The 26,073-nt window shown below is 39.6% G+C and overlaps 1 long non-coding RNA gene across 2 annotated transcripts; it reads right to left on the minus strand.

Annotated features, from left to right (window-relative positions):
• Positions 1–4,109: 4,109 nt before the first annotated feature.
• LOC118972636 (uncharacterized) lies at positions 4,110–18,814 on the minus strand. Of its 2 annotated transcripts, XR_012122676.1 has the most exons (4): positions 12,485–18,812; positions 11,836–11,987; positions 7,027–9,256; positions 4,110–5,916 (listed from the first exon to the last, which is right to left on the minus strand). It is a non-coding gene; the product is annotated as an uncharacterized lncRNA (long non-coding RNA). The 2 variants fall into 2 exon arrangements; XR_005061698.2 differs by having other exon boundaries at positions 7,027–11,987; positions 12,485–18,814.
• Between the last annotated feature and the right edge of the window lie 7,259 nt (positions 18,815–26,073).

Below are 26,073 nucleotides of genomic sequence, written 5' to 3' on the forward strand. Positions count from 1 at the left end.
AGACTGCCTGCTCAGCCCCCAAGGTGGGCTGAGTTATTGTCTGTTTGCTAAAGAGTAAGTTAAGAATCTTCTCAATTTCCTGGATATTAAAATACAACCTTTAAGATGGAATCCTTCCTGCCTTTTACTATGTTGTTTATGGCTGGGCCTGCATGATTAACACAATGAAGACATGGTATGGATAAAATGAGAGTTCCTGTGGCCAGGATTCTCACCTGGCCATGGCTGACTAGCTCACTGCACACCTGTGGGCAGTACATGGCTGTTGACTCTATATAAAGAGCTCCGCCCAGTGTTCTGGGTGCAACACAGTGGCAGGGCTGCAAGGTTGCAGGAGAGCAGAGCAGAACAGAGCAGAGGCCCAGAGGATGGCTGTGTGGGATGGCTGTGCAGAAAGGCCCAGAGGCAGAGACTGGCTTGCTGCACGCAGACTCGCTCTGAGTGAATGGGATTCTAGTGACTGACCTGCCACCTGGAAGTAAAGTTGGGTATAACCCTTTCACCCCCAAGAACGTTTTGCTGTCATTTTCTTTGGTCACACTGAATCCATAGTGAACTTGCCTGGGGCTGAAATCCATTGGCAAGACATATGGGCTATGCTGAGGTACCCTCCTTTACCTGAGGTATATTCAAACATTCCAGGCCAAGTTGCTCCTGGCTTTTTGAGCTTTAATTGATTAATTTTGGGTCTTTTTAGTGGACTTTCTGGCCTTTTTCTCTTTCTACCCTGCTCATATCTATTTTTCTGCCTAACAAAGTGATTTTCTTTTTCCAGTACAATGTGATGGAAGTGACATTCTGAGACTCTGAGTTTAAAACACCAGCAATCTCTACTAAACTGCCGTAAAGAAGTCCAGTGACTACCACTGGAGAAAGGCCATACAGAGAGGCCCGGCAGGATGAGATGCCACATGGAAGGAGGGCCATGGAGGAAAATCAAGGCACCTCAGCTGGAGATCATCAATCACCACAGTCCCAGGCCTTCCAGCTCAGTCCAGCTGCCAGCTGAGCACAGCTGCACAAGTAAGCCCAGCCAGCACCACAGGGCAGAAGAACACCCAGTCAACCCACAGATTCATGGGAAATAATAAGTCATTGCTGTTTAAATTTGCCAAGTTTGGGGATGGATGGTTATGCAGTAACTGGCTTGGCATGGGTTACCTGCATGCCCAGGAGCACACAGGCCTCTGATTGGAAAGATATACTTTACCTGTGTCCTCCCTTGAAACCGCAGTGGCTGCCCATAGAAATGCGAGGCAGACGTAAAACACCTATGCCCACTTGCTTCTTGTGTGTCTATATTAAGATAGTAGAAAAAGCAAGGACTTTGGGGGTCCAAATATCTGGATTTGAATACTAAGCTCTCCCTCTTTCCAGTGAGCCACCACAAATAAGACATATTGCCTGTCTGTCTTTCTAAAAACTAGAAATCTTAATTTTTCACACAAAGTTCTTTTGTAGAGATGAAGTGAGATTTGTTCCACATTTGTTGAGCTCCCTTAAAAGACCTGACACTACCCCACTACGTGGTCATCTCTTTATACTATTGAGACAGGGACCGTGGGGTGTAGTCAGAGTAGGGTGAGGGCCTCTCAAAAAAAGCAAGGCAGGATATTTACAGTCAGAGCAATGTAACTACATGCAAGGAAACCCGCTACCAAAACTCTGTTAAACATTCAGCTCTAGAGTCATTCTTCAGTGAGAGCAGTTGGTGTACCCCAGGTAAAGAAGAGTAGCACATGTTTATTTTCTGCTAATCATTTATAATCATGTGTAAGATTCACTTTAACATGCTAAAAGGCCCAGGCCTATGTGCTGTCTTTCCTCCTAGAGATCTGATGAAGTGATTTTGCAAACAGGGCAAACTAATTTAGCATGCAAGCCCAGCCAGAACACAGTAAAAGGCAAGAAGGATTCCAGCTTAAAGATAAGATTGCACTTAACTTACTCTTTAGCAAACAATGCATCAGCCCACCTTGGGGGCTGAGCAGGTGACCAAGATGCTGGTATCTCAGGGAGAAATCAACAGAGCAGGAGGTTACTTGTATCAAGTTAATTGTAAATATCCTACAAAGTCCACACCCCTAAGCTTTTTTTCATGTTTTCGAAAAATCCTCAACTGCCTAGACAATGCACTGCTACTTGTCCCCTCCTGGTGTAAGCAGGGAGTTCTGTCCTTTCACTTTATCTCTAAATAAAAGCCTGTACCTTGCTCTCCTACCTTGAGTGTTTGTGAAGCTCATTCTTCGGCTTCGTGAACAAGAACCCCAGCATCACTATCACTTTTTCTAAAATTCCAAAAATATTTACTGAATGATTGAATTGGGACAGATTCTGGTGACACAAAGATGAATGCAGAAGTGATTTCTGTAAAGTTCAAAGTTAATGGTAAAGAATGTGTACAAAACTACAGAGTGGTATACAGAATGTCATTGTTATTTAACCTATAAAATACAGTGATTTACTAATTCATTCATTAGATTTACTAACTCCACCTCATTTCCAAGAGTACTTGCAGAAGCTTTGAAAAAAATAATCAAATATAAAAAGAAAAATATATATGAGAAAATTAGGGCAAAGGGAAATAAAGGTCTGAATAATGATTTATTAATCTATAACTTAATTGCAGCATTGATTTTTAAGTTGGTATCTTCACTTGAGATAATTAATGTTACTAGTGCCAAGATTTCTAGAAGCAATAAAATCTTTTAGATTAAGCACCTCTAGTTTTGCCATAAATAGATCTACTTATATTTCACTGTACATTTCAGTTGGCAGGAAAGGTCCTGGAAAAACAGCCTCTCTTCCATTTGGGTTAAGTTGGTCAGTTCATTCTAGGAAGGTAACCAGCGTATGTATGGTGATCAGGTTGGAAGCAGTGGAGGCCAACAGGTAAAAACTAGAAAGTAGCTTAAAAACAAGCTTCAGACTCCTGGCTTTGTCATTTACTAGGTATGGACCTTGAGCAGGTCATCTTTCTAAGCTTCGGTTTCCTTGTCAGTAAAGTGGGTGAATAATAGTACTTGCAACATAGGATTGTTGTGAGAATTAAATGAGGTAATCTGCATAGCATATAGTAAATTTTCATAAATGTTAGCTAATATCACCATTTTAGTTAGTGGAGAGAGACTGATTGCAGGAAGGAGAGGGTCTCTGGTTCTTGGGCAGCTGAAATTTTATCATAAGGCTAAGTGGGTGGGTATTAATTATGACACTTTGGTAGCTAGTGGAATAGAGGTAATACCAGTAGTTTGAAAATTCTTAATCTGCTTTTATGTTTAGCTTGTCAGAGCACATGATCTTCACCCTAGTCTTCGTGAGGCATCCTTCTGCCTAGGGAGATTAAAAGCATTACAGAGGAGTGAACAGAGGAAATCCAGCTTCTGGCACTCAAAATTCAGACTTTTCTGCACCACTCTAGCTTTGCAAGCCAGACTATTAAGAGAGAATTGCATATTTTCCTTTACCTCCATCTTTATTTATCAAGGTCCAGGCTTGTAGAGCTCCATATAGGAAGAGGAAGAGAGGAAAACCTGCCCCCTTTTGACCCCAGAGGCATTGTAGGAAGAAAGATAAGGAAAAGAGGGAAACGAAGTGTTTAAACGTGGGTCCCAGTTTTCCCTCTCTGGTCTTTAGCAAGAGTCTGTTGCCCTGTTGTCTGTATGGTATCTGGGAAGCAGACACCTTGACAGCCGTTCTAAGGCAACAAGGAGAAGGGTCAAACAACATCCATTAAATATGGGAGCTTAGCTTGGTGCAGAGGCAATCTTAAAGTTTAGGTTTCCTGAGCTGCTCTGAAGCACCAAAGGCTGCACTTAGCCTGCCATGCTGGATCAAAGCCATCTACCCCACCCAGAAGCTGGTGGGACTCTAGTGGGGGTGTCACAGGCTGGGAGCCAGATGGGTGAGGTAGAGGCTAAGCAGTCTGTAGTCAGGAACAATGAGAGGAGGCCAAGACGGCAAAGGGGAGAACTGACAGCATCATCCACTTCAACTGTCCATTACTCGCCCCCAGAACATTGAAAGAAGCCTGTTCTGTACGACCTTGACAGGCCCTTTAGCCACTCTGGACATTCAGCTCTTCATCTGTAAAAGGAAGAGGTAAGCAGAATAATCTCCAATGCTCCATTTAGTTATGAAATTCTATGATTCTATAATTCAAATCAATGTCAAATCTCCTAATACCTACAATTTGTAAAATTAAGACAACTTAGTGAAAACCTCTGGGAAGCTTGATATTCCAAGAGTTGCAGCAGATTTATAAGGCCTCATACTTAATGAATTTCAGACATGCTACCTCTGACAAAAATGTCCTGTGTTATCATATTAAAGTAAAAGATTACACAGAATTAACAAACTTCTATTTTATGAATTTCAAGATCAGATATTCTTACTACTCGGCAATAAAATGCAACAAACTACCGATACAGGCAACAACATGGATAAATCTCAAAAACAAAATTATTGTGAGTGAAGGAAGCCAGACATAAAAGAGTGCAAAATGTATAATTCCATTTGTATGAAACTTCCTGTCTGTAATGACAGAGGGAAGATAGGTGGATGCTTGGGGTTGGGGTGCATGGAGGGGATTACAAAGGGGCATGAGGAGACTTTTGGGATAATGGATATGTTCACTATCTTGATGGTTGGTAATGGTTTCATGAATGTAAACATATGACAAAATTATAAAAATTGCACACTTTAGGTAGTTTACTGTGTGCCATTTATACTTTCAATAAAACTATTTGTCAAAAGATTTTATTTTAAAAAGCAAAAGAAACTATGTATTCCTTCATTTGTCAACTTTGGTAGGAAACATATGCTGAAATAAAAAATTGAACTTTTAGCTACTATATATGAGGAAAAAGAAATGTGTATATACATACACACACACATACATACACATAATAGATCATATATATGTGATTATATGAACTCCAAATAAGGCTTCCCCCTTTAATGGTCACAACACTCAAATATGACTGGCTAGACTTGACTAGAAAGTGGTCATCCCACAAAGTAACAAAATATGAAATGCCATACATTTCTAAGGTATAAATGGTTCAAGCTACTTAAGCTTCAAGGACCTAAGTAACAATATTGCCTGCCATTTGTTTTGGTTTTACTCAATCAGGACCTGAGATGCTGTTTACTTCTTCTTGGATGATTTGCCCACAACTAAAGTAAGCTGTCACCATGGAGCAGTTCTCTCTCAGTTTTAGCAACCAGGTATAACTGTCAGGTCTCACCTCTAAAGGACTAAACAAAGACTTTAAAATGATTTTTTAATCCATATTGGTTACATTACTTTGTTTGAATTTTAACATTTTTTAAGAAATCAATACAGAAGTACAATTTTATTATTTTCTTGCAAATCTCTCATTGTTATACTTTTGGTCCTCTTTGGAAAGAAAAGCTTTTAAGAAATAAGCAATGCAACTCAGAGAGAAGCATGAGAAAAGTGTGTCAAAGCCCAAAACAAAAATCTCTTGTTCTGGAAAAATCTGTGGATTTGAAAAGATTAGTAGAAGACAAGCCAATTCATGTAATGGTATACACATTCTTAGTATAAATTTAAAATGCTTTCTGTTTTCAGGGTGCTAAGCAAGTGTGCAACAGGATTAAGACCATATCCATCAAACTGTGCCTGTCTGAAGTCTCAGGTTGACTTTAAATTCTAAAGTTGACTTTTTCTTCTTTTATAGGTAGTGAGATTTTTAAAGCTGAATTTCAAGGTATATGGTGACTCAAGGTTTGTGGGAATGGGTTGACAATTTCAGCCTTATTTCAAATTCATTGAAGGACCCCTTCATTCTGAAGTAATTGAAAGCTTAAACTTGTTGTGGCTATCCTTGTCTCATTATCTTCATAGCAATGGAGAAGGAAGCCAGGATACCAGCAACGGAGAAGAATCTGCTGGAATGTGGATAAGGTTAAAAGAAAAAAAGAAAAAAAAGAAAAAGAAATCATTCTATTTGGGATGATGGATGGGAACTCCTTTTGGGTCCAGGACAAAGTGTTTGTAGTGGATATTTTCTCTCCTGGTAATAGCCGCAAGGTTTTGCTTTGAGGGGATCCCCCATCCCCCATCATCAGCCATGTGGTCTGGGTGGGATTGAGTCCAGCTGCAGTCCTAGGATGGGCTGTACTTGGCTTAATGCACCCAAGGCTCCGTGGCTGCCAGGGTCTTTCCAAGACAGGTACGCAATGTGATCTGAGATAATTAGATGCAAGGAGATGTTGGGATCTGGGGGAAGTTTCCTTTCTCTTCAGGGGGAATTCACAAAAGGAGCCGCTATAAGGACTAGAGGCCTGCCCTGCTTGATAGTCGTTTTACTCCTGAGGATGGGGGACCCAGGGCTGCCAGCTTTGACTTTGTGGAGGATAAAGTCAGCCCAGCAGAGGGCAGAGAAAAAATATGGAGACAAACAAGGCCTTAGTTGAGGTCACTTGAGCTACTGGATCAAAACATAACTGAAATCAGATACCTCCATCCTTTCAATTAAATAAACCAATAAACTCCCTTTATGGCTTAAATGAATTTTCTATAACTTGAAACCTAAGAAGCTCTAATCACTGATCATTTTATAAGGGTTGTAGACAGTCCTAAAACTGCCCAAGATAAAAGTGGTTAAAAAGGTAAATTGTTACATATATTTTACCATGATTTTCTTTTTTAATGTAGCAACATTTGGGGAAAAAAAGATGCCCAAACTTGAGCCTGGAGTTGGTGAGTACCCCAGAGGTCCCTAGAGAGGCCACTCACTTGTTCAAAATCTACCTTTGCCATAGTCCTCTAAGAAGGTTTTTATTCTGCAGGTCTGTATAGGCATCCCCCTTTTATTCTTTTATTATTGCTGGATTATTTAGGCCCTGGTAGAAAAATGAGAGCTAACTCTCAATTGGGTACTGTGATGAGTAATTTATGTGCATTCATCTAATTTTGTTTTAGTAGCTACTATTCTTATTATCACACCTATTCTACAGATAGAAAAAAGTGAGGGGTAAAGGAACTAAGAAACTTACCTATGCTCACACAGGTAGCAAGTGACAACAGTAGGACTTGAACTCTTTCAGGACCATGTTGCAGGATAAAGGCTCTCCTTAGTAATGTTAGATATCAGTGGAAGAATCCACAGAGGCTGCTCCAAAATCTCTAGGGCAGAGAAACACTCTAGACAATGTTTTCTCCTCTCCAGGCAATAAAAGCAGAAAAGAAAACATTGGTTAGCAGCACACATACTTCTGCATCAATTACATGAAACCCAGGATCATTTAGTTCTGATTAGAAATCTCCCAGCAAATTCTACTTTGGAAAAAGAACTGAAATTTCTTATGCTTTTGTTACTTTTGCACTGTCGTTATATGTGTTAGGTTGTGGTCAGTAAAGATGTGGGTGGGGCAGGACAAGAGCTGGAAAGAAGACTGAAGAGACATTCAAAGGGTCCTGAATGCCTTCTAACGTTGTGGGTTTTGAGCAAGATAGGCATGGACAATTGCCCTAAGGACAAAGGTGAATCTGAGATGTAGCATAAATTGGGCTCCGAGGAGATGGACTGGGAATGCCCCAAATTCTACAATGGGCAGTTCTATAGGAAAGAATGGGCAGAGACTGATGTCCAGCTCTCCAAGTTTGATAGGAATGTGCTATTGGATTGTCTAGGCTTGGACAGATGTCCAAATGTCCAGGCCAGGAAAAAGAGCAAGGAGGAGTTCTTGTTGGAACTGTGGCTAAGCCTGGGCACAAAGGGATGTAATAGCACCTAACATTTGAATGATCATTTGGTATTTGGCACCATGCAAACTTTACTTACATTATCTCATTTAACTCTCATCTACGGTGTAGGTATAGATGAGGAAAGTAAAGTTTAGAAAGCCAGTTAACTTACCCAGATTCCCCATCTGTCTAACTAGACATCTAGTCCTTGGTATATTCTCCCTAGGTAAGGAATTAGAAGGACCTGGGAACTGGGAACAGCATCTTGGCTGTTGGTCTAGGATTAGAAGCTTGATGCTCTGCTTCTGAATTTTAACTGATCAAGTAAGTGAGACTCTGAAGGTTGTGATAATTGCAAATGCAGAATTGATTCTCTGAGTATCCATAACTTTCATCACATGGTCAGAACAGAATTGTTGAGCTGTATGATGGCCAACTGTCAAAAATTATAATGGCTGTGAATTTTTCCATTTCTTGCATCATATGCAGATGAGTCGAATCATTTGACAAACATTTACTGATGTTTGTGTGTCTGGCACTGTCTTAGGAGCTAGAAGTATAAACAGGACACAGCCCCTGCCTTCAAGAATTAAAGTCTATTGAAGAAAATAAATATTGGAGAAAATAAAATACTATATACTAAATGCTAAAATAGAAGTATGTGAATAATTCTGCTAAAGATATTTCAAAAAGATAATATTGGAGCTGGGTGTTGAAAAATTGAACAAATTCTTCTAGTACATTACAGGAATGAAAGATTCTGGACAGAGGAATTGGGGTTTATAAGGATGTGAAGAATGCAGTATGCCTACAGATCAACATCATGATTTGTGAGGCTAGAGGACAGGGTACAGTAAGAAGGATTTGGTGAGAGGAGGAGCAGTATGGAGGAAGTAAATTTAAATGTCAAAAGGGGACTCAACTGCAATATATTTGTTTATCTTTTTTGAGGTGGCTGAGAGGTAAAATAGTAGGGTATTAGTTAAGATTTGTACCAAGATATATCAATCTGCATTAATCTGGGGAGAGGAATCATAATAGTAAAATAGCAAGTAAAGTTTAATATAAATAATTATTAACTATATAGGGGTTTTGAATAATGAAAAATTGGCTAGTAAGAGGTAAAGAGAACTCTAAAGAATATAGGAATAACAGCTATAATAGCAGATCTATTATATAACATTATATGTAAGAGTCATTGGCCCTGAGGTTGCCTTAGAGCACTGAAGGGAGAGCCCCCATGTCCCCTAAGGTTGAGATCCAGATCTTATTGAAGAGGGCATGGTCATGGCTCACAGAATGGCAGAAAAGTCTGTGGTATTGTGTAAGTAGAATGTACCAGAAGTCTGCTCTCTGGAGTGCACACCACTATGAAACTGCCTGAAAGGGGTACCGGGGAAACCTGGCCAGCATGCCACCATGTACTTCAGGGGTAGAACACTGGAGAAAGCCCTCGTGCAGCAGGAGCTGAGCACTGGGGAACTCACATGTGCTGCAGAAGACTGGTGATGGAGGAAGCCACACAGGAACACAAGTACACTGTAGGAACCAAGAAGTAAAATCCTTTTGTCTGGTGTACCTCCAGCACCTTCTACTCACAAATATTCAGTGTCAGCTGGCAAAAGACAAATATTTAAAGGCCCAGATCCATTTTCAGCACACATCCCAAAAGACTGAATTTGGAGCTGAAAGGCAACCAATGTATAACTGACACGCAAGGACTGGTGCAAATACTTCTGCCATGCTGTGGGGAAGTTATTTCCAAACTAAATTCACAGTTTCAAAGTGTTGCAATAAATAAAATATTTTATAGCAGCTAAAAATGCCAAATGGTTCAGGATCCTGCAAGACTTGCACAGTCATACCCCACTTACTAACATTACCTTACTAATATTAAGATTGGAGAAAGTTATTTCAATTTTTATTTGTGATTAAAGTGGTATCATGTACCTTATTTTTAAATGGTAGTTAAAAACAAAACAGGACCTTTAGAGTTGACAAATCTGAGTTCAAGGTAGGTGTGGCCCCTTACTAACCCTATGACCTCAGGTAAGTTATTTGACTAATTCCAGCCTTGATTTCCTCATCTGTAAAATGGGATAGTACTTTGTGGGTTTGCAGTGACAATTGAGATAACAAATTTACATTTCTTATGCACATATTATCAAACTTCTAATAATAGCAGCTCAAAGAATGATAGCTACTATAATAACACTTAAAAATAATTTACTATGTACCAGGTATAGCAGTCACTTTAAAATATTACTTATTCACCTAATAATATATATCAATTTTTATTAATTAAATCTTGGAATTTTGGAAAGAGATTGGTTACAAATGCCAAGGAGTTATATCAATATGGCAATTAGAATGCATCAGCCTTTTCTCTATGCTTTTGAAATGCCTTATTTACATACCTATTATAGTACCTATGTCATTGTCTCTTGTATCATGGTATCAAAGAAAATGGTCTTCACTAGACTGTGATATTTCTTCATGAACAATTCTGAAGTCATTTTTCTTTTCCCTCCAGACTTTTAAAAATTATGTATTTGTGTATAATAGGCCATAGATATTTGCCAAAATAGAATTTTCTAACTTTATCACTAGTCTTTTCTTATTCTTGCATATCTTGAAATTCTTACAAATTTCTTATGAAGCTTTAGAAGGAACAAAAAGTTTAATAATCTTGTTTTACAGTAGAGGATCCTGAGTGAGTTACCTACCTAAGGTCACACAGCTAGTTCAAGAAGAGGTCCAGGACTAGAATCTAAGTTTTGTTTATGTATTAGTCATTTGTCAAATATTGACTTAGGTACCATGTTGGGCTTTAGAGGTCTGTAAATAAAGCACATAGTCTTTGCTTTCAAAGAGATGGTAATATATGGGAGTGGGGGACACGTAAAAAGAATCCAATGAATACCAAGCAATGTGTTGAGTGCACTACAGGGAAATCACACCGATGCTCCAGCACCCAGGCATGATGGTCCAAATACTGAGATATTTTTATACCATTGATCAATAACCATGTCCCCTGCTACCCTCTCCCAGACAGTCCCATGATCCAGAAACTAAAGGATTAATGCATGAATGTCCAAAACACTGTTCCAGTTTTTGGGACCAGACTCTCTTCTGATTGGTCGTTCCCAAAGCACAGCCAGTTTTTACGTATCATTATGTATTGTGACTATCACTGGGTATAGGCATGGTGAATTGGGATTCCACAGAGTGTGGCTCAGGAGAGGAACATAATTCAGAACAAAAGGTTAAAAAAAAAACACTTTCAAGAACTGGAAAAAGGCTTTTTTTTCCTAATGATAACATAGTAGAAAATTTGGGAAATACATACATAGTCAGGTAAGATGGTATGGTATAAACCAAATGAAGGGTAACAATACCTCTCTGTACTAGTTTTGCATCTTTCTGTGAATCTCTAATTATTTCAAAATTTAATGTTTTTTTTTTTAATGTGAAGGAAGCCTATCTAGGTTGGTACCATTAATTACAAAGATATCCAATATACCATTGCAAATGGAATTTTCCTGGTGCTTAATTAAAATACAAGCATTTTAATAAAAAAAAGATAGCATAAAATAGAGTTGAAATATTCCACTTCACCACTTTGGAGCATAATTTAGGTCACTTCTTTTAATAGTCAAATATAAAGAACTTGGACTTCTAGGAAGTTCCTTCTCCTGAGATTCTCCTTCACAGATGCCCATTCTTTATGATGGATGTGGGGCCTGCTATACTTTGCACCTAGGGAAACTCAGACTGCTGGGGTAGTCCTAGGAAATGCTGATTCACTGCTGCCATTACCACTTCCCTTGGTAATTACTTGGAGAGCTTGGTTAGGAAGGTTCTAGAATCCACTACTTGTTCAACCAGGAGGTATTTGTTCCAAGCAAAAGCAAAGTTGTCACCCTTAAATTCTCCCAAATTAAAAGCAAACACCACCATGCAAAAGCAATCCTAATAGTCCACATTACTTCCCTCCTACTCTCTGACCAGTCTAACCAAAATCACTAAAGTTCTAGGAAGTCATTTCTTTTTCTTCTTCCAAGTCACATGCTGGCTGAATGCAAGCTCAGTTTGCAACACTAAGCAGAATACAAAACCTCAGTCTGTAGCATCATCGTGCAGATTTAAGGTGAGCTGCATAGCTTTCTTGGAGATCAGTAGGAGAATGTTTGCCTTATAAATAAATAAAGAGTCCATTGTGGTGAGTTTTCCAAAACCAAGGAATCAGCTCCAAAGGTAACTCCAGAAGCTGAAACAAATGACAGTTCCTTTATATAAAAAACTTTGTACACAACATGCATACACACCTACAACATATGTGCACACATATTTACACATTATTCTTACAGTTTTCTTTTTATATATTTTTTAGTTCTTCTGGTATCCTATAAGGTAATAAAATAGATCACCTATAAACACAAAATCACAAATAAAAGAAATTAAATTTTAAGATTATATCTTTTCACTCTCCTTTGGTACATTTCACTCTCCTTTAGCAGTATGTACTAATTCACATGTACAATCATTTGTTATACAAAGTTGAAAATAAAAGTTATTATATATATTATTGTATGTTGCGTGCTATTCATCTTTTATAAAAATAAAATGTAAAGCCCACATACATATATATATATATGCATGTATATAATGTACACACATACATGCATGCATGCACACACTTTTCCCCCAGAGAGCCAGTTGTTGAACATTCACCAGCACCACTGGGCTTACTTCATTTTAGTATACCTTTCTGAAGTTATAATCTGGAAAAGATCAAGTCCTCAATCCTTTTACTCTGCAATTGCAAGTCACTAAAATCTGGCAGGATGGACTTGGGTGACCCTTGGGTGCCTGTGACAGGAAATACAAAAAAAAGCACTGTGATAAAACTGCCCATGAGGATAGAAAGAACATGAACTGGTGGGCTAACTTCTGCATGATGCAAAGTAAAATGAAGTTCCTGAGTCTATAAAAAGGCCTTGACTCAATGTCCTTGAAATCAGGCCTCCAGAGAATGACAGTATTGAGAATGCTGACTTGCTGTGACATAGGGCGTTCAGGGTGATCTTACCCTGGGGTAAAGATCATCAGCCCCAGTCCCAAATCTGGCTTGCTAGAGTCTCAGCGGGCAGTGAGACCAGTGTTGAGCAGAACCTTCTCTTCACACCAGCGCAGGTTTCAGTCAGCAAGCAGGCAACATCCAGGCACAGATGTAGAAAACTTCAGGCTCAAACAGTTTAGTTTGACTTTGAACTCCAAAGCTGGAGAAGCCAGGCTGTGCTTCTCCAAGTCCCAGAAAGCTTTTGGCTCTAAGTGAAGTTTTACTATCAGATGAGATTAGTTTTCTGCAGAAGTAGCAGAAGCTTAATTTTAAAAGATGGGGAAGGGAAAAAACAGTTTGCCTGGTCTTTAACAACTGACAGGAAGTTGGATTCAAATCTAGCCTCATGGCAAAGGGCAGGGCATTCATCCTTATGGCAAAAGTGGAATGGAAGGGAAAGTTCTCATATACACAAATCTTGGGAGGTTGCGAAAGGGCAATGTCTGAGTGTATAGGAGAACTTGCCACCAAAGCCAGAGGTAGGGAGAGAGAGAAAGGTAGAGAGTGTCTCCTAAAGAAAGTACTTTAAAATGTCAGTCTTTCATAATGACTGTTTTCTTGCCCTCTAAATTTCATGCCCAGCATCAGACGAAGCTTCAGTCACTTTCACCTAAATTATAGCTCTAAGTCTTAGCTAAATCATTTAAAGGCTTTGAGTGTCCAGTCTCTCATATGGTAGAATAGCACCCACCTCATTGGGTTATTGTGCAGATTAAATGAGAAGACAAAGAAGTGCTTGGCACATAGAAAGTGCTCAGTAGATGGCAGTCATAATTATTGCTATTTAGGTCTTTCAATCAGATGAGACTAGCAGGGCTTCATATTAGATTACTTTTTAAGTCTGAGAAAGTACTTGACTTTACTTAGGGTTTCTTTCTTTAATTTTTGCTCTGAAACTAGCAATTGCTTCATAAGTGATTTCTACAGAAAAGTTGAGGATGTTTGATAAGAGTAGGTTTCCTGGGACTTAGGAAAAACACTCCAGTTTGACAGTATACAGGTACCATCATTCATCTTTTCTATGTTACCTAAATTTCAAGCAGAGTGTGTGGAGAGAAACAGCCTCTGAAGGACCCCACAAAGCAAATTCATAAAGATGTGTATTTTAGGGAAAAAGTGCCACTTGTGATTTTGATGTGTGCTCATAAATCTTTACTTGAATGAAAGAATTTCCAATCCCCTAAACCCCACAGTGGAGAACCTTTGGGAGCCACGCTCTGGTTCTGCTGCCAAGCCGTGCTTATGCGCCCTGATGCCCAGTTAACTTTAGCATGACACGAGGGCACATAGCACAATAGTTTTAGACCTTCTAAGGACTTGCCAGACAGGTATTTCATATCTTGGTAGATCCCTGTCTCTGTAAGGGCTTGCCCTGCCCTTTGCCCCAAGCCAGGGTATTTATGGGAGGCCCTACTCTGTTCCCACAGCCAATTTAAAGGCAGGGCCCAATATGAATCCAGTTTCATCTTGAGAAGTAACAGAAGTGGGGTTAGTTTTGTTCTTTTCATGGGGCCTAATAGGCTAAGTGCATGTGACTTTGGGTCGTCAGCGTCCTCTGAACACTTTGTAGAATCCATTTGTACCCCTTTAGGATATTGGTGCCTGAGAAGGAGTTCCACCTGCAATCCCCAGAGAATTGGCTGGGCTCTGACCCAAAATGCCACTCTTTTCTCTACTGCAGTTCCTACATTTTGTTCAGACTGAACTTTCAGAATGATTCTGACTCACATGCTCGTGTTTTTGTCTGTAAGGACACACGTGACTTCTCCCTCTACTAGTAGGCTAGCAGCAAATGATGGCCAGGAGTGACTCACATGTGTGATCTTCCTTGGGAACTTCACAAATGTTAGAAGAGAGGGAAAGGTGACAGATATCATACCATTGTCAAGTCAACTAAGACAGGGCTTGGAACTCTGAGTTTCTGGATTTAACCTTCAAAATTATTCCTGGAATTTAAGCCAAAAAGTATCAATGAGGTACTCTTAAATAAGTATCCCAAACTTCAGTTCTCCAACCCTCCCCAAATAGTTTCAGGAAAACCCTGGAAACAGTTTAAATGCCTGCTAGTGAATTAGGTAAAGTGTTGGAGCATCAAGAAAAGGGTATTGGTGTATTAGGGGTATTGATATTGGGGTATTGTGACTTCATTTATATAATCCAGTTTGTGAAGTCTGAGACCTTAGTTATTTCAACTCTATGTCATTGTTCTGATCAAGTTGCCCAAGCCTGGCCATCCATGGTTCTTTCAAGCCCTGTCACTGTACTTAGGGGAGCTAGATGCCTGATTCTATCACTGCTGAGCTAGAATTCACAATCCAAGCCCCAGCAATTCCAGTGGATGCACTTGCCGGCCAGCCTCCATCCACTGGATCATGCATAAATATCCTTCAATTCACAATAGAGCATTGCTCTGTGCTGGTTCCTGGGAAGGATGCCCCATCCTAAGACCTCCGTGCTCACTTGCTCTCCTGGTTTTCTTACTGCCCTTCTCAGTTTCTGTGTTGACTCCCATTGACATAACCTGTAAATGTTAGTGTTATCCTGGGTCCTCTTCTCTTGACTTTAATATCTCAATAGATCTCCCTTATTCTCATGTTGTGGCTTCAATTACTATCTATATGTGAATGAATCCTACATTAAATGTTTAACCAAGACTTTTTTTTCTGAACTCCAGCTCTGACTCAAATATCTGCTTAGCAAATCATTTGGGTGTCTCATAAAACCTACAAATGTAACATCTATGAAACTGAACTTTTTCTCTCTTAGTACTCCATCTAGTCTTTCTGCAAAGATGATTCTACCATCCACTCAGATGCACAAATCAGAAACCTAGGAGTCATCTGTGACTCCTCTCTCTCCCTCACCATCCCCTCAGATTCCATCAATTACCACATTCTATTTATTCTCCCTCTGAAATATGTGGAATACATATTAAGTCCACTCAGTTCCCTCCATATCCCCTGTCAGTTTCTGGTTGAAGCCACCATCACCTCTTGCCTCACTGATTACAATGGCCTTTTGTACTCCTGCATCCATATTTGCCTCCCTCCAATCTATTTTCCATTAAGCAGCCAGAGTGATCTTTTAAAAATGCAAATCTGATTAAACCAATATATCCTGTTTCACTCCCCTGGAGTTCAAAATGAGGTCACATTCCTCTTAATGTTCAAATTAGATGACTTAGAACCTTCAACTTGTCTCCCTCGTGTGATAACTTCAGATTCCAAAGGTTCAGATTGTCTTAATAAGGAGCTGGAAAGTCTGCTCATATTCTTTTTGACTGCTATGATTGTCAGTAAAACACCAGGCTTCACTGTCCTCTGTCCTTGGGTTGTCTTTATCCATTGCTGACCATATTCATGATCTGCAGTGACCAGGCATAAATATCCACCAAATAGCCCGAGGTGATCCTTATTCAGTGAAAGAAAGTGTTTTTGTGATCTAGGTCCAACAGTCTTTCAATTCTTGAAGTAGGGGGAAGAAATTTCTTTCCAAGTGTTATATTAAGCTTTGATGGCTCAATGCCATGGTAGGCCTGGGCCCCAAATGTTAAAACTCTTCCTTATACAGCTCTTTTAATTCACAGCAATGGGTAGAGTGCTGGCAGGTGTCATAATCTGCTTCCATTTCCCAAGGCAAAGCCTTAGTGCCTTTGTGAATTAGTGTATGTGAATTGATTTGTTCCTGCCCAAGTCTACTCCTGCAGCACAGAAGGCCCAAATGCAAAGGATGTCGCCAAAAGCCAGCAGCCTATGTCTCCAAGTTAATCAGAACACACTTGAATCCTAAGGAGTTAGGGTGTAGTCTATTTCTTTCCAAGAAAGAAGGTTATTTTTAATCAAAATAGTTTCTGTCTTTGGTAGGTGGTCTGACCAAGGAGCTAGAAACATAGCAGAATCCCAGAAGCTATCTTTTCCCTTAGCCCTCACATCTATTAAGGCACCCATCCTTGACTCTACCCATGAATATTCTGAGAGAATTTAGCTCTGAAACTCTCTTACTTCAGTCCTTTTTCTGTTATTTTGCCATTTTAAAGTGATTCCTACATGTCACTCTGGCTCAACATCAATCTAACCCCCATATTGCTTTCACTGATCTTTCTAAAATACAGATTGGGTCCTGCCTCTGTTCTGTTTAAAGCTGTTTTATTAATCCCCATTGTCTATTGCAAGAATAAGATTCCCAATCTGAGATGCATAAAGCGGGAGCCAATGGATGGGCATCAGAGGAACTGCAAATTCTGTGCAGAATTTTATACATGCATTTTTCCAAGATGATGGCCCATACTTTTAATGAAACTTTCTATTTCCATAGAAAGGCAAAGACCTATAGTTTAAGCTCAAAACTGTTTGGCTAGGATAGAAGGGATTTTCATGATCTGGTCACTGGTTATCTGGCCAGTCTTATCTACAGTTTCCTCCCTACCTTCCCTCCCCAATAAATACTCCAAAAATATAGAATGGCTTTGATTGCTGAAGCACGCCACACAATTTTATCCCTGCATGTGCTTTTGAGCATCCTGCTCCCTCTGTCTGCAATGCCTTTCCCCTTTCCTTTACCCACTTTTGTCTGCTTGTAAAAAATGATCGTTCAAAATTCAGCTCTGGGAACATTTCCAGAGAGCCTTCCCTGATTCCCTCCCATAAAAAGTTAACCACTCTCACTTATGAGCCACCTCTCTTGCTTGTATGGGCTTCTGGTTTTGCCCATCTTTGTGCCCATAAAAAACTGAAATGTTTTGAGGAGGCATTTTTATTGAAGCATAACATAGCTCTAGAAGTGTGCAAACCATAAGTATGCAGAAGCTCAGCGAATACACCTGTGAAACTACCATTCTGATCAGAAAAGAGAATCTTGCCAGGACCTGAAAGCCTCTCCTGTGCTTCATCCCAGTCATTACCGAACTTCAAATGAACCCACTGTTCTGATTTCTTTTACCTTGCCATTAGTTTGCCCATTTTTTAAAGTCCCCTATTTTTGAATCTAGCTTCTTTGATTCAACATTCTGTGTGTTAGACTCATCCATGTTGTTACTAGTATCAGGGGCTTGTTTGTTTTCACTGCTGCATAGTATTCCATTGTATAGATAACACTGTTTACTTATCCTTTTCTACTGTTGCTAGGCATTGGAACTATTTCTGCTTTTGAATGCTAAGAACAAAGTTGCTATGAATATTGTCTCTGTCTTTCAGTTACCATATGTGTACATTTCTACTAGGTATATATCTGAAAGTAGAATGGGTTACAGGGCATGTGAATATTCAGCTTCAGGAGATATTGCCAAGTACTGTTCTAAAGAGGTTGGGTCAATTTATAGTTGGGTCTCATTAATAGTGTATGATATCTAGTTGGTCTACATTTTCATTGTTACTCGTCCATTTCAGTTTTCAAGTTTTAGCCACTTTGGTTACTGTCATAGCACCTCACTGAGGTATATTCCACTGACTTTATTTCTTTATATATCAGTCTACTCTTCTCAGCATTGGTTTTCTTGAGGCCATAGGGACTGTCTTATTCAGTCTTGTGTATCAACATGTACAGTGCCTGGCACACACTAGGTGTGAAGGAAGTATTTTTTGAATGAACAGCAGGTTAGAAAATAAGGGGCTGAGAAGTCTGCTTGATACTGAAATCAAGCTCTTTAAGTAAGTGACCACCTACCTTACCTAAGTTTAAGTCAAGTCCTAGTCATCAGACATGTTTGAATATCCACCCCTGCCAGTATTATTCTTCTAGTATTTTCTAAGGGCTCACTAGCAAGGTACTTCACAGCATTGACTGGGACTGTATACACTAGAGCTATAATAAGTCTAACCTTAAAATATAATTGGTGTTTCCCCTGCTTTCTGGCAAAATCACCTAAATCAGGAAAATAAGCTAATTCTTATTTAAAGATACCCAGTGATGCAAATCGAACCCACAGTGGGATACCACTTCTAATTGAGATACATTTACTAGAATGGCTATAATAAATAAATAAATAAATAAATAAATAACATAACATAACATAACAAATTGGCAAGGATGTGGAGAATTGGAAGCCTCATATACTGCTGGTAGGAGTGCAAAATGGTGTAACTGCTTTGGAAAACAGTTTGTCAGTTGCTCAAAAAGTTAAACAGAGTTACCATATGATGCAGAAATTTTACTCCAGGTATGTATCTAGAAAACTGTAAACATATGTTCATAAGAAAACTTATACATGTATGTTCACAGCAGCATTATTTATAAAACCGAAAAGTGAAAATGACCCACATGTCCACCAGCTGATGAATGGATAGACAAACTCTTATGTAACCTTACAATGGAATGTTATTCAGACATAAAAGGCAAGAAATGCATGCTACAAGATGGATGAATCTTGAAAATATTACGCTAAGTGAAATAAGCCAGACACAAAGGCCACTTACTGTATGGGTCCATCTATATAAAATGTCCAAAACAGGCAAGTCCATAGAGGCAGAAATTAGATTAGTGGTACCCAGGGGCTGGGGGGAGGGATAGATATGGAGATACTGCTAATGGGTACATGTTCCTTTCTGGGGTGATAAAAATGTACTAAAATTAGATACTGATGATAGTTGCATTACTCTGCTAATATACTAAAACCCACTGAATTATATACCTTAAAAAGGTGAATTTTATGGTATGTAAATTATACTTCAATTAAGCTGTTATACAACACATTGAACTGTTACATTTTACTTTTTTGCATAATTCTTATCTGAATTATTTGTAAGGAGCTTGTATTACTCTTGCAATTTCAAAAAAACAAAGGTTTTAAAATATACTTATGATTTGCAAGGTTTTTCCCTGTGCAAAAGTTGCTCACATGTATTTCCTGTCACATTATCACCTCTCCTTTTTCTCTCCTCAAGCCAGCCTACACGATCCTAAAGAGCCAGCCTCTCTTTAGGTGGATGTTAGCACAAGGCTCATGAGAAGTGTCACCAGCTCTAACTCCAAAGAATGCCAAATCATAACGATCTTGCAGTACGACAGGGCGGCCAGAAGCATTTGGTTTTGATGAGAAGAACCTAGAGAAAAAGTTGCTCGTTCCTTCCCTCATTGTCTTCTGGAAGCAACATCTTAAAGGAGTTTGACAAGCCTGACCAATATCTTCTGCTTTTTTTTCCTTCTGGCCTCTTGAGGAGGAAAATACAAAATGAAAAGTAACAATATAAAACGTAACAGTAATATACTATTGTCACCTTTGACTACTTTTTATATTTTCCTCTTCCTTAGTTTCCAAAAAAAATTCCTCTAATCCTGTGCTTCTCAAAATGTGGTTCCCAGACCAGTTGCAACATCAGAAGGGGACTTGTTAGACATGTACATTACTGTCCCATCCTATATCTAGACAATCAGACACCCTAGGGTGGGGCCCAGTGAGCAATGCGCATTAACAAGCCCTCCAGGCGAATCTGAAACACCCTCAACTTTTAGTACTAGTGCTCTAATTTGGGTTCCGTTTTCTCAGCCATTGGCTTTTCAAGTAAAGTAGTCATTATTGGGCGCTATGGAGTCGTTGAGACACCTTCCTTTCTCTTACCCTATCCTTTGCACTCACTACCCTGCTTGGATTCTCTCCTCAGCATATTTCCCTCAACATTTTCTTTCCCATCTGGGAGTCTGATTACTCCTTCCTAAATCAGCAACTTGAATTTATGGTCATTTTCCACCTATCTGGCAATTGTCAACATGCCCTACTTAAGAGATCCTCACAGCACTTCGTGGGAAGAAAGAAAAGAGAATACCATGAAAGAGTAATTTTTGTTTGAACATGTGTGGTATTTATTTTTGTGAAAATAAGTGTGCTACTTGTATGGAGCAGAGATTTACAAACTTGAATGTACAAAGGGGAGTTTGATTTGGTTTTGTAAATGCATATTCCTAGGTCTCAGATTCTGGGATGCAGATGCAATATCTGGAGTGGAGTTCAGGAATCTACATTCTTTCAAGGGTTTCAGGTGATTATGAAGGTGGTGGGCCTTGTCCCTTTTGAGAAGCCACACCTAAAGGATGAGACTTAGGGGCAAAGGGTTCCACCTCTCCCCTTTGCAAAGTCTACACTCACTGGGAATCTATACAAGAAAAAATATCACTAACACAGGATCTACATCTTTCCACACATTTTTCTTGTCTTCAACTTAATGATTTAGTGCTTAGACCTTTCAAGCAAGTTCTTAGATTCAAGATAAAAAGAAATGTTTTTAACACATGGAGGGCAAACCATTAATGTAGAGGGAGTTGTGCTATTATTAGGTATAAAGTTATTCTTGAAATAATACCTATCTTGACCAGTTGTAGAAATAATCCTGAATAAACTCACACCTTTATACGCATAGTCTCCTGGTATGTAACTTTGAGATACATAGTTTTATGTCTTCCAAAATTTGTAGATCAGTTGTCACTCTGAAGGAAATTCTTTTCCTCAGAAGAGTATTATTCACAGTGGGTTGAATGTATTATTGATAGTATTAGTGAGAGAAGTTAACATATATATACTATGTATCACCTGAAAAAGACCATGATTATGTATCAGTTGCTAAGATGCAAGATGATTGTTGTTCACCCATTCACAATTCAGTGTTACTTTCTTTCGAAAGCCTTTTTTTTTTTTTTTTTTTTGCCAGTATCATCTCAGTATTTTTACTTGTAAAGTGCTGGAACAAATAAGTACATTTTTGGTCTCATAAAGTAGAATAGAGTTGCCCAAGCTCAGCATCACTGACACTTTGGCCTGGATAATTCCATGTTGTCCGATATGTTGCAGGACGTTTGGAAGCATCCTTGGCCTGTACCCACTAGATGTCAGTATCACCTCCTACCCAAGTTGTGCCAACTTAAAAATACCTCCAGACATTGCCAGAAGTCCTTGGGCAGGGTCTGGGGAGCAAAACTGCCACAGACTGAGAACTGTGGAAGTAGAAACATTAAGTTAAGGGAACGTACAATTCACATAAATTCATGGTACATTCTATTGTCAGTGGTCAGAGTATTTTTGCTTTTATGTTGAAAATAGTGTGTAGTGTCTAATAGTGTTCAATAAAAAATAATGGCATTTTGTGAAATCTGAAAAAACTATTTTGTACCTATTGGACCTCCAAAAAATATGAAGTGTATTTTTAAGCAGAATATTAAGAAAATTAAGAAAAGGTGGACTTAAGAAATTGTTAAGTGGAATGTTATCTCAGGTGATAACCACAGTGTAACAGAGTAAAGAGGCATATGCACCAATAATACTGCCACACTAATATGTTAATACAGTAGGCAATATATTGACAAAACATTTGTGCTGGGCATATTACTACTTCTGAGGATACAGAGATGAAAAACAAAATGACTGACTTCTTCCCTCGTAAAGCTCAGAGTCTAGTGGGGCTCATGGACACAGACAAATAATTACATTAAATTACTGCAAGAAAGGAAGTGCTGGAAAAATCATGATAGAAATGTCTACTGCTGCATTATAGTAAAATGATTGAAAACAAAATTAAGAGACTTTAAAAGGCTTAGCTGTGAGCAGTGTGGTTGACATCTAGGCCAGGTTTCTCACTGTCAACCTGGTGCAGAGAGGTGTCAGATGAAATTCAGATGGCTACAAATAAACTTGACATTAGCTTATTGGGTGATTCAATTTGAAGCAGCTGAAAGATTTTGCCAAAATGACCAGGATAAATAGTAATTCATTTCACCTGACTGTGGAAACTTCAGAGTGCTGTGGTCTAATGAATTAAACAAGTAACCATCAACTTGAGAGATTTGTGTTATTATATGAATATTCCACTTAACTTTAATACCAAGGTTCCTGGGGAAAACATTTTTCACTTACATTCTGCTCTCCCACTGGTTAGGTGGCAAAACCCTTTAATTTTCCTATTTCATCAGTGATACAATGACCCCAAGCTACTGCTGGTTTGGATTAGGAAAAAGGTTAAGAAAAAAGACAATGAAGTATTAAAAATGCACATAAACATAGTTTCTGTCTCCTTTCAGTCAGGTAGGAAATAGACAAATTTAGTTCAGTGGGACCATGGCAGTGGGCTGGGCAGGAAGGCAGACTGAAGACACTGCTTTGCCTTAAATTGGTCTTCCTGGACTTGCTGAACAAGCACCCACTGGAATGTCAGCACACCAGGGAAATGGGATGGGGGTGATGTATTGTGAGAGCACAGCCAGCCGTATCTATTCACCAAATTATTTGTCAAATATTGGTTCACCTGGCTTCCTACCAGAAGGACAGGATAGCATCTCTTGGTTGGATAGCATCCTGTGATTCTGGCCAATGAGGTGTGAGTGCAACATGTGGCAAATCTACCTGTGTGGAGTATTTGACTACTTAAGATACACCTGAATTCTCTCATGGCACAGCAAATCAACAACACTTGAGATACGATTTTTCATCAGCCAGGATATACTGACTACTGTGAGCAGAGCTTTCTGCTGAACCATTGTGGATATATTTCATTTGTTTTAAACCAGCAAATAGTAAACTTTTGTAAAGTATAAGAAAGTAATTGAGGTTTTGCACAACAGATGGTCTCTGTCACAACACTGCTGTGGCACAAAAGTGGCCATAGAAATTATTGAAATGAAAGGATGTGGCTGTGTTCCCAAAAAGCTATTTACAAAAACAGCCGGCTGCTCCCTCTTTCTGGGGGCAGCCATTTTCTCTCAGTAAAGTCACTTCTGTGGGAAAAAAGAAAAAAAAAAAGTCAAAGGACTACTTTAGACTACAGTTTGCTGATTCCTTTTTTAAGTCATACAGTTTTCAGGATGGTTAGAGCAATATAACCTAGCCTATCTTGAAATACTGTGGGTTGTGAGATGGACCTGTCTTGCCAATGGGTTTCAGCCCCCGGCAAGTTCGCTATGGATTCAGTGTGACCAAAGAAATTGACAGCAAAACGTTCTATGGGGTGAAAGGTTTATTACCCAGCTGTTCTCCCGGCAGTAGGTGGAACCCTAGTGTCTCTGCCTCTGCGCAGAGCACTGGGCTGAGCTCTCTATATAGCACAATAGCTTATTGCCTACAGGTGTGGAAACGGTAGCCTAGCAACAGGCCAGTTACATCAGGTGGTTTAAGTTCAGTGAGGATCCTGGCCATAGGAACCCCAACTTTCCCACAGTGTTCCTCATGTCTCATCTGTATCACTACAATATAATAGACACTAAAATGAAATATTTCTTTGATGATAAAGAAAATGCTTTGTTATCTCCAGATGCCTTAGGGCCCTCCTTCTGTCCATCCCTGGAAAGGCCAGGTGATACAGCATTCTGTTTGCCAGAGGGCCAAGAGAGTCCATGCTGATTGCATATTTGGGTTCTCTTGAGGAAAAGCATTTTGTTTGGAACATTATTCTAGGAAATTGGTCTTTGTTGCATCCACATAGATTCTGTGATTCCAGTAGTTTCTACTAGTTGTTCCATCACTCGTTCCAGATATCTGACTTTTGGAGGCTTGCCAATAACTTGGAGACCACTCTTTTGCACTTGCTCCATTTGTACCAGCGGTCACTAGAATTTGTATGGTCAGTCACTAGTATCCCGTTCACTCAGAGTAAGTCTGCATGCAGCAAACCAGTCGCTGCTTCTGGGCCCCTCTGTCCGCACAGTTGTCCTCTGGGCTTCTCTGCACAAGTTGTCCCGCACAGGCGTCCTCCAGGCCTCTCTGAACAGTCGTCCTGTACAGCCGTCCTCTGGGCCTCTGTCCTCGGTGCTGTCACCACTCCAGCCTCTCCTCTCCTGCAGCCTTGCAGCCGTGCCATCTGTCGCCCAGAGCAGTGGGCAGAGCTCTTTCAGCCATGTATTGCCCACAGGTGTGCAGTGAGCTAGTCAACCATGGCCGTGTGAGAACCCTGGCCACAGGAACTCTCATTTCATCCACAGACCCCAAAGGAGAATCTTTGTCATCCTGCTACCTCAACAATTTCCTTTCCTTTTTCTTCAATGAAATATCTAAATTAACCAACCATGAGTCTGTATGCTTTGGTAACTGCTACTGTGTAAGGCAAAGGGGCCTTACCTTCCTACACCTTATCACTAGGCTTCTTCAACTTCAACTTAAGCCTGAATCATTCATTAGATGTCTCCATGTCATTTCTCATACTTTAACAGGTATTAGAATCACCTGGAGGGCATTTAAAAACATGGATTACTGGGCTTCATCCCCAGAGTTTCTGACTGTATGTATGTCCAGGGAGAATTTGCCTAGTACAGTATTTCATGTCTGACCTTAAAACCGTTGGTCAAGTTCTAAGGAATAAACAAACCAGTGATTTTTTTTAACTTAGAATAGATGCAAATCAGCTGAGGATCTTGTTAAAATGCAGATTAATTTATTAGGTTTTGGGAGGGGGCTGAAATTTTGATTGTAGTGGTCAGGTGAAGTACACCAAGGGCTACAAGAAGCTAAAGGATTCTAATCTTCCTTTCTAGCATCTGGCCTTAGCATGGTATTTAGCATAGTGCTGAGCACTGTTCAGGTGCTTAAATCTTGAATAACCTTACGTCAAGTTTGACTTCTCTTACACCCAACATACAACTGGCTAGCAAATCCTATTCGTTCTACTATCACAAAGCACAAAACATCCAGCCACTTGTCACTGGATTGTATTATTTCAATAGCCTCCTAATTGGGCTCCCAGCTTCTGCTCTAGCTCCACACTCTCTCACCTCTAATGTACATTATTCATTCAAAATTCTTTATACAATAGCAAAAAGCTTGCTTTAAAACACAGATTGGTCATGTCACTCTGCTTAAAACTATGCATTGCAGTGACTCCCCATTTCACTGAGCAAAAGCCAAAGTCCTTACAACGGCTTATCTGGCATCGAAAGACTGCCCTCTTTTCCATCTTTGACCTCATCTCCTACTTTTTGCTCTAGCCACAAAGGCCTCCTTGCTGTTGTTTGAACCCACCAGGCACACTCCATCTCAGATCCTGGAACTTGGTGGTCCCTCTTTTGAAGAATTCTTCCTCCATGATACCAGGTGCTTGGCCTTTTTCACTTGTTTCAGTCTTGGCTAAAGGGTCAGTAAGGCTTTTCCTGACCCCCGTTTTTTCCTACCACTTCACTATTTGACATGCATTCAATTCTCTCCACTTAGCATGTAAGCTTCATGGACAGAGACTTTTGTTCACAGTCCCTAACACAGAGTAAGGTGCTCAATAAACATTTGAACGAATATATAACAGGTTTTGTAGCTAACTGGAGTATCTTGAGACTG

Source organism: Manis javanica, chromosome 11, assembly GCF_040802235.1.
Source record: "Manis javanica isolate MJ-LG chromosome 11, MJ_LKY, whole genome shotgun sequence".
NCBI lineage: Eukaryota > Metazoa > Chordata > Mammalia > Pholidota > Manidae > Manis > Manis javanica.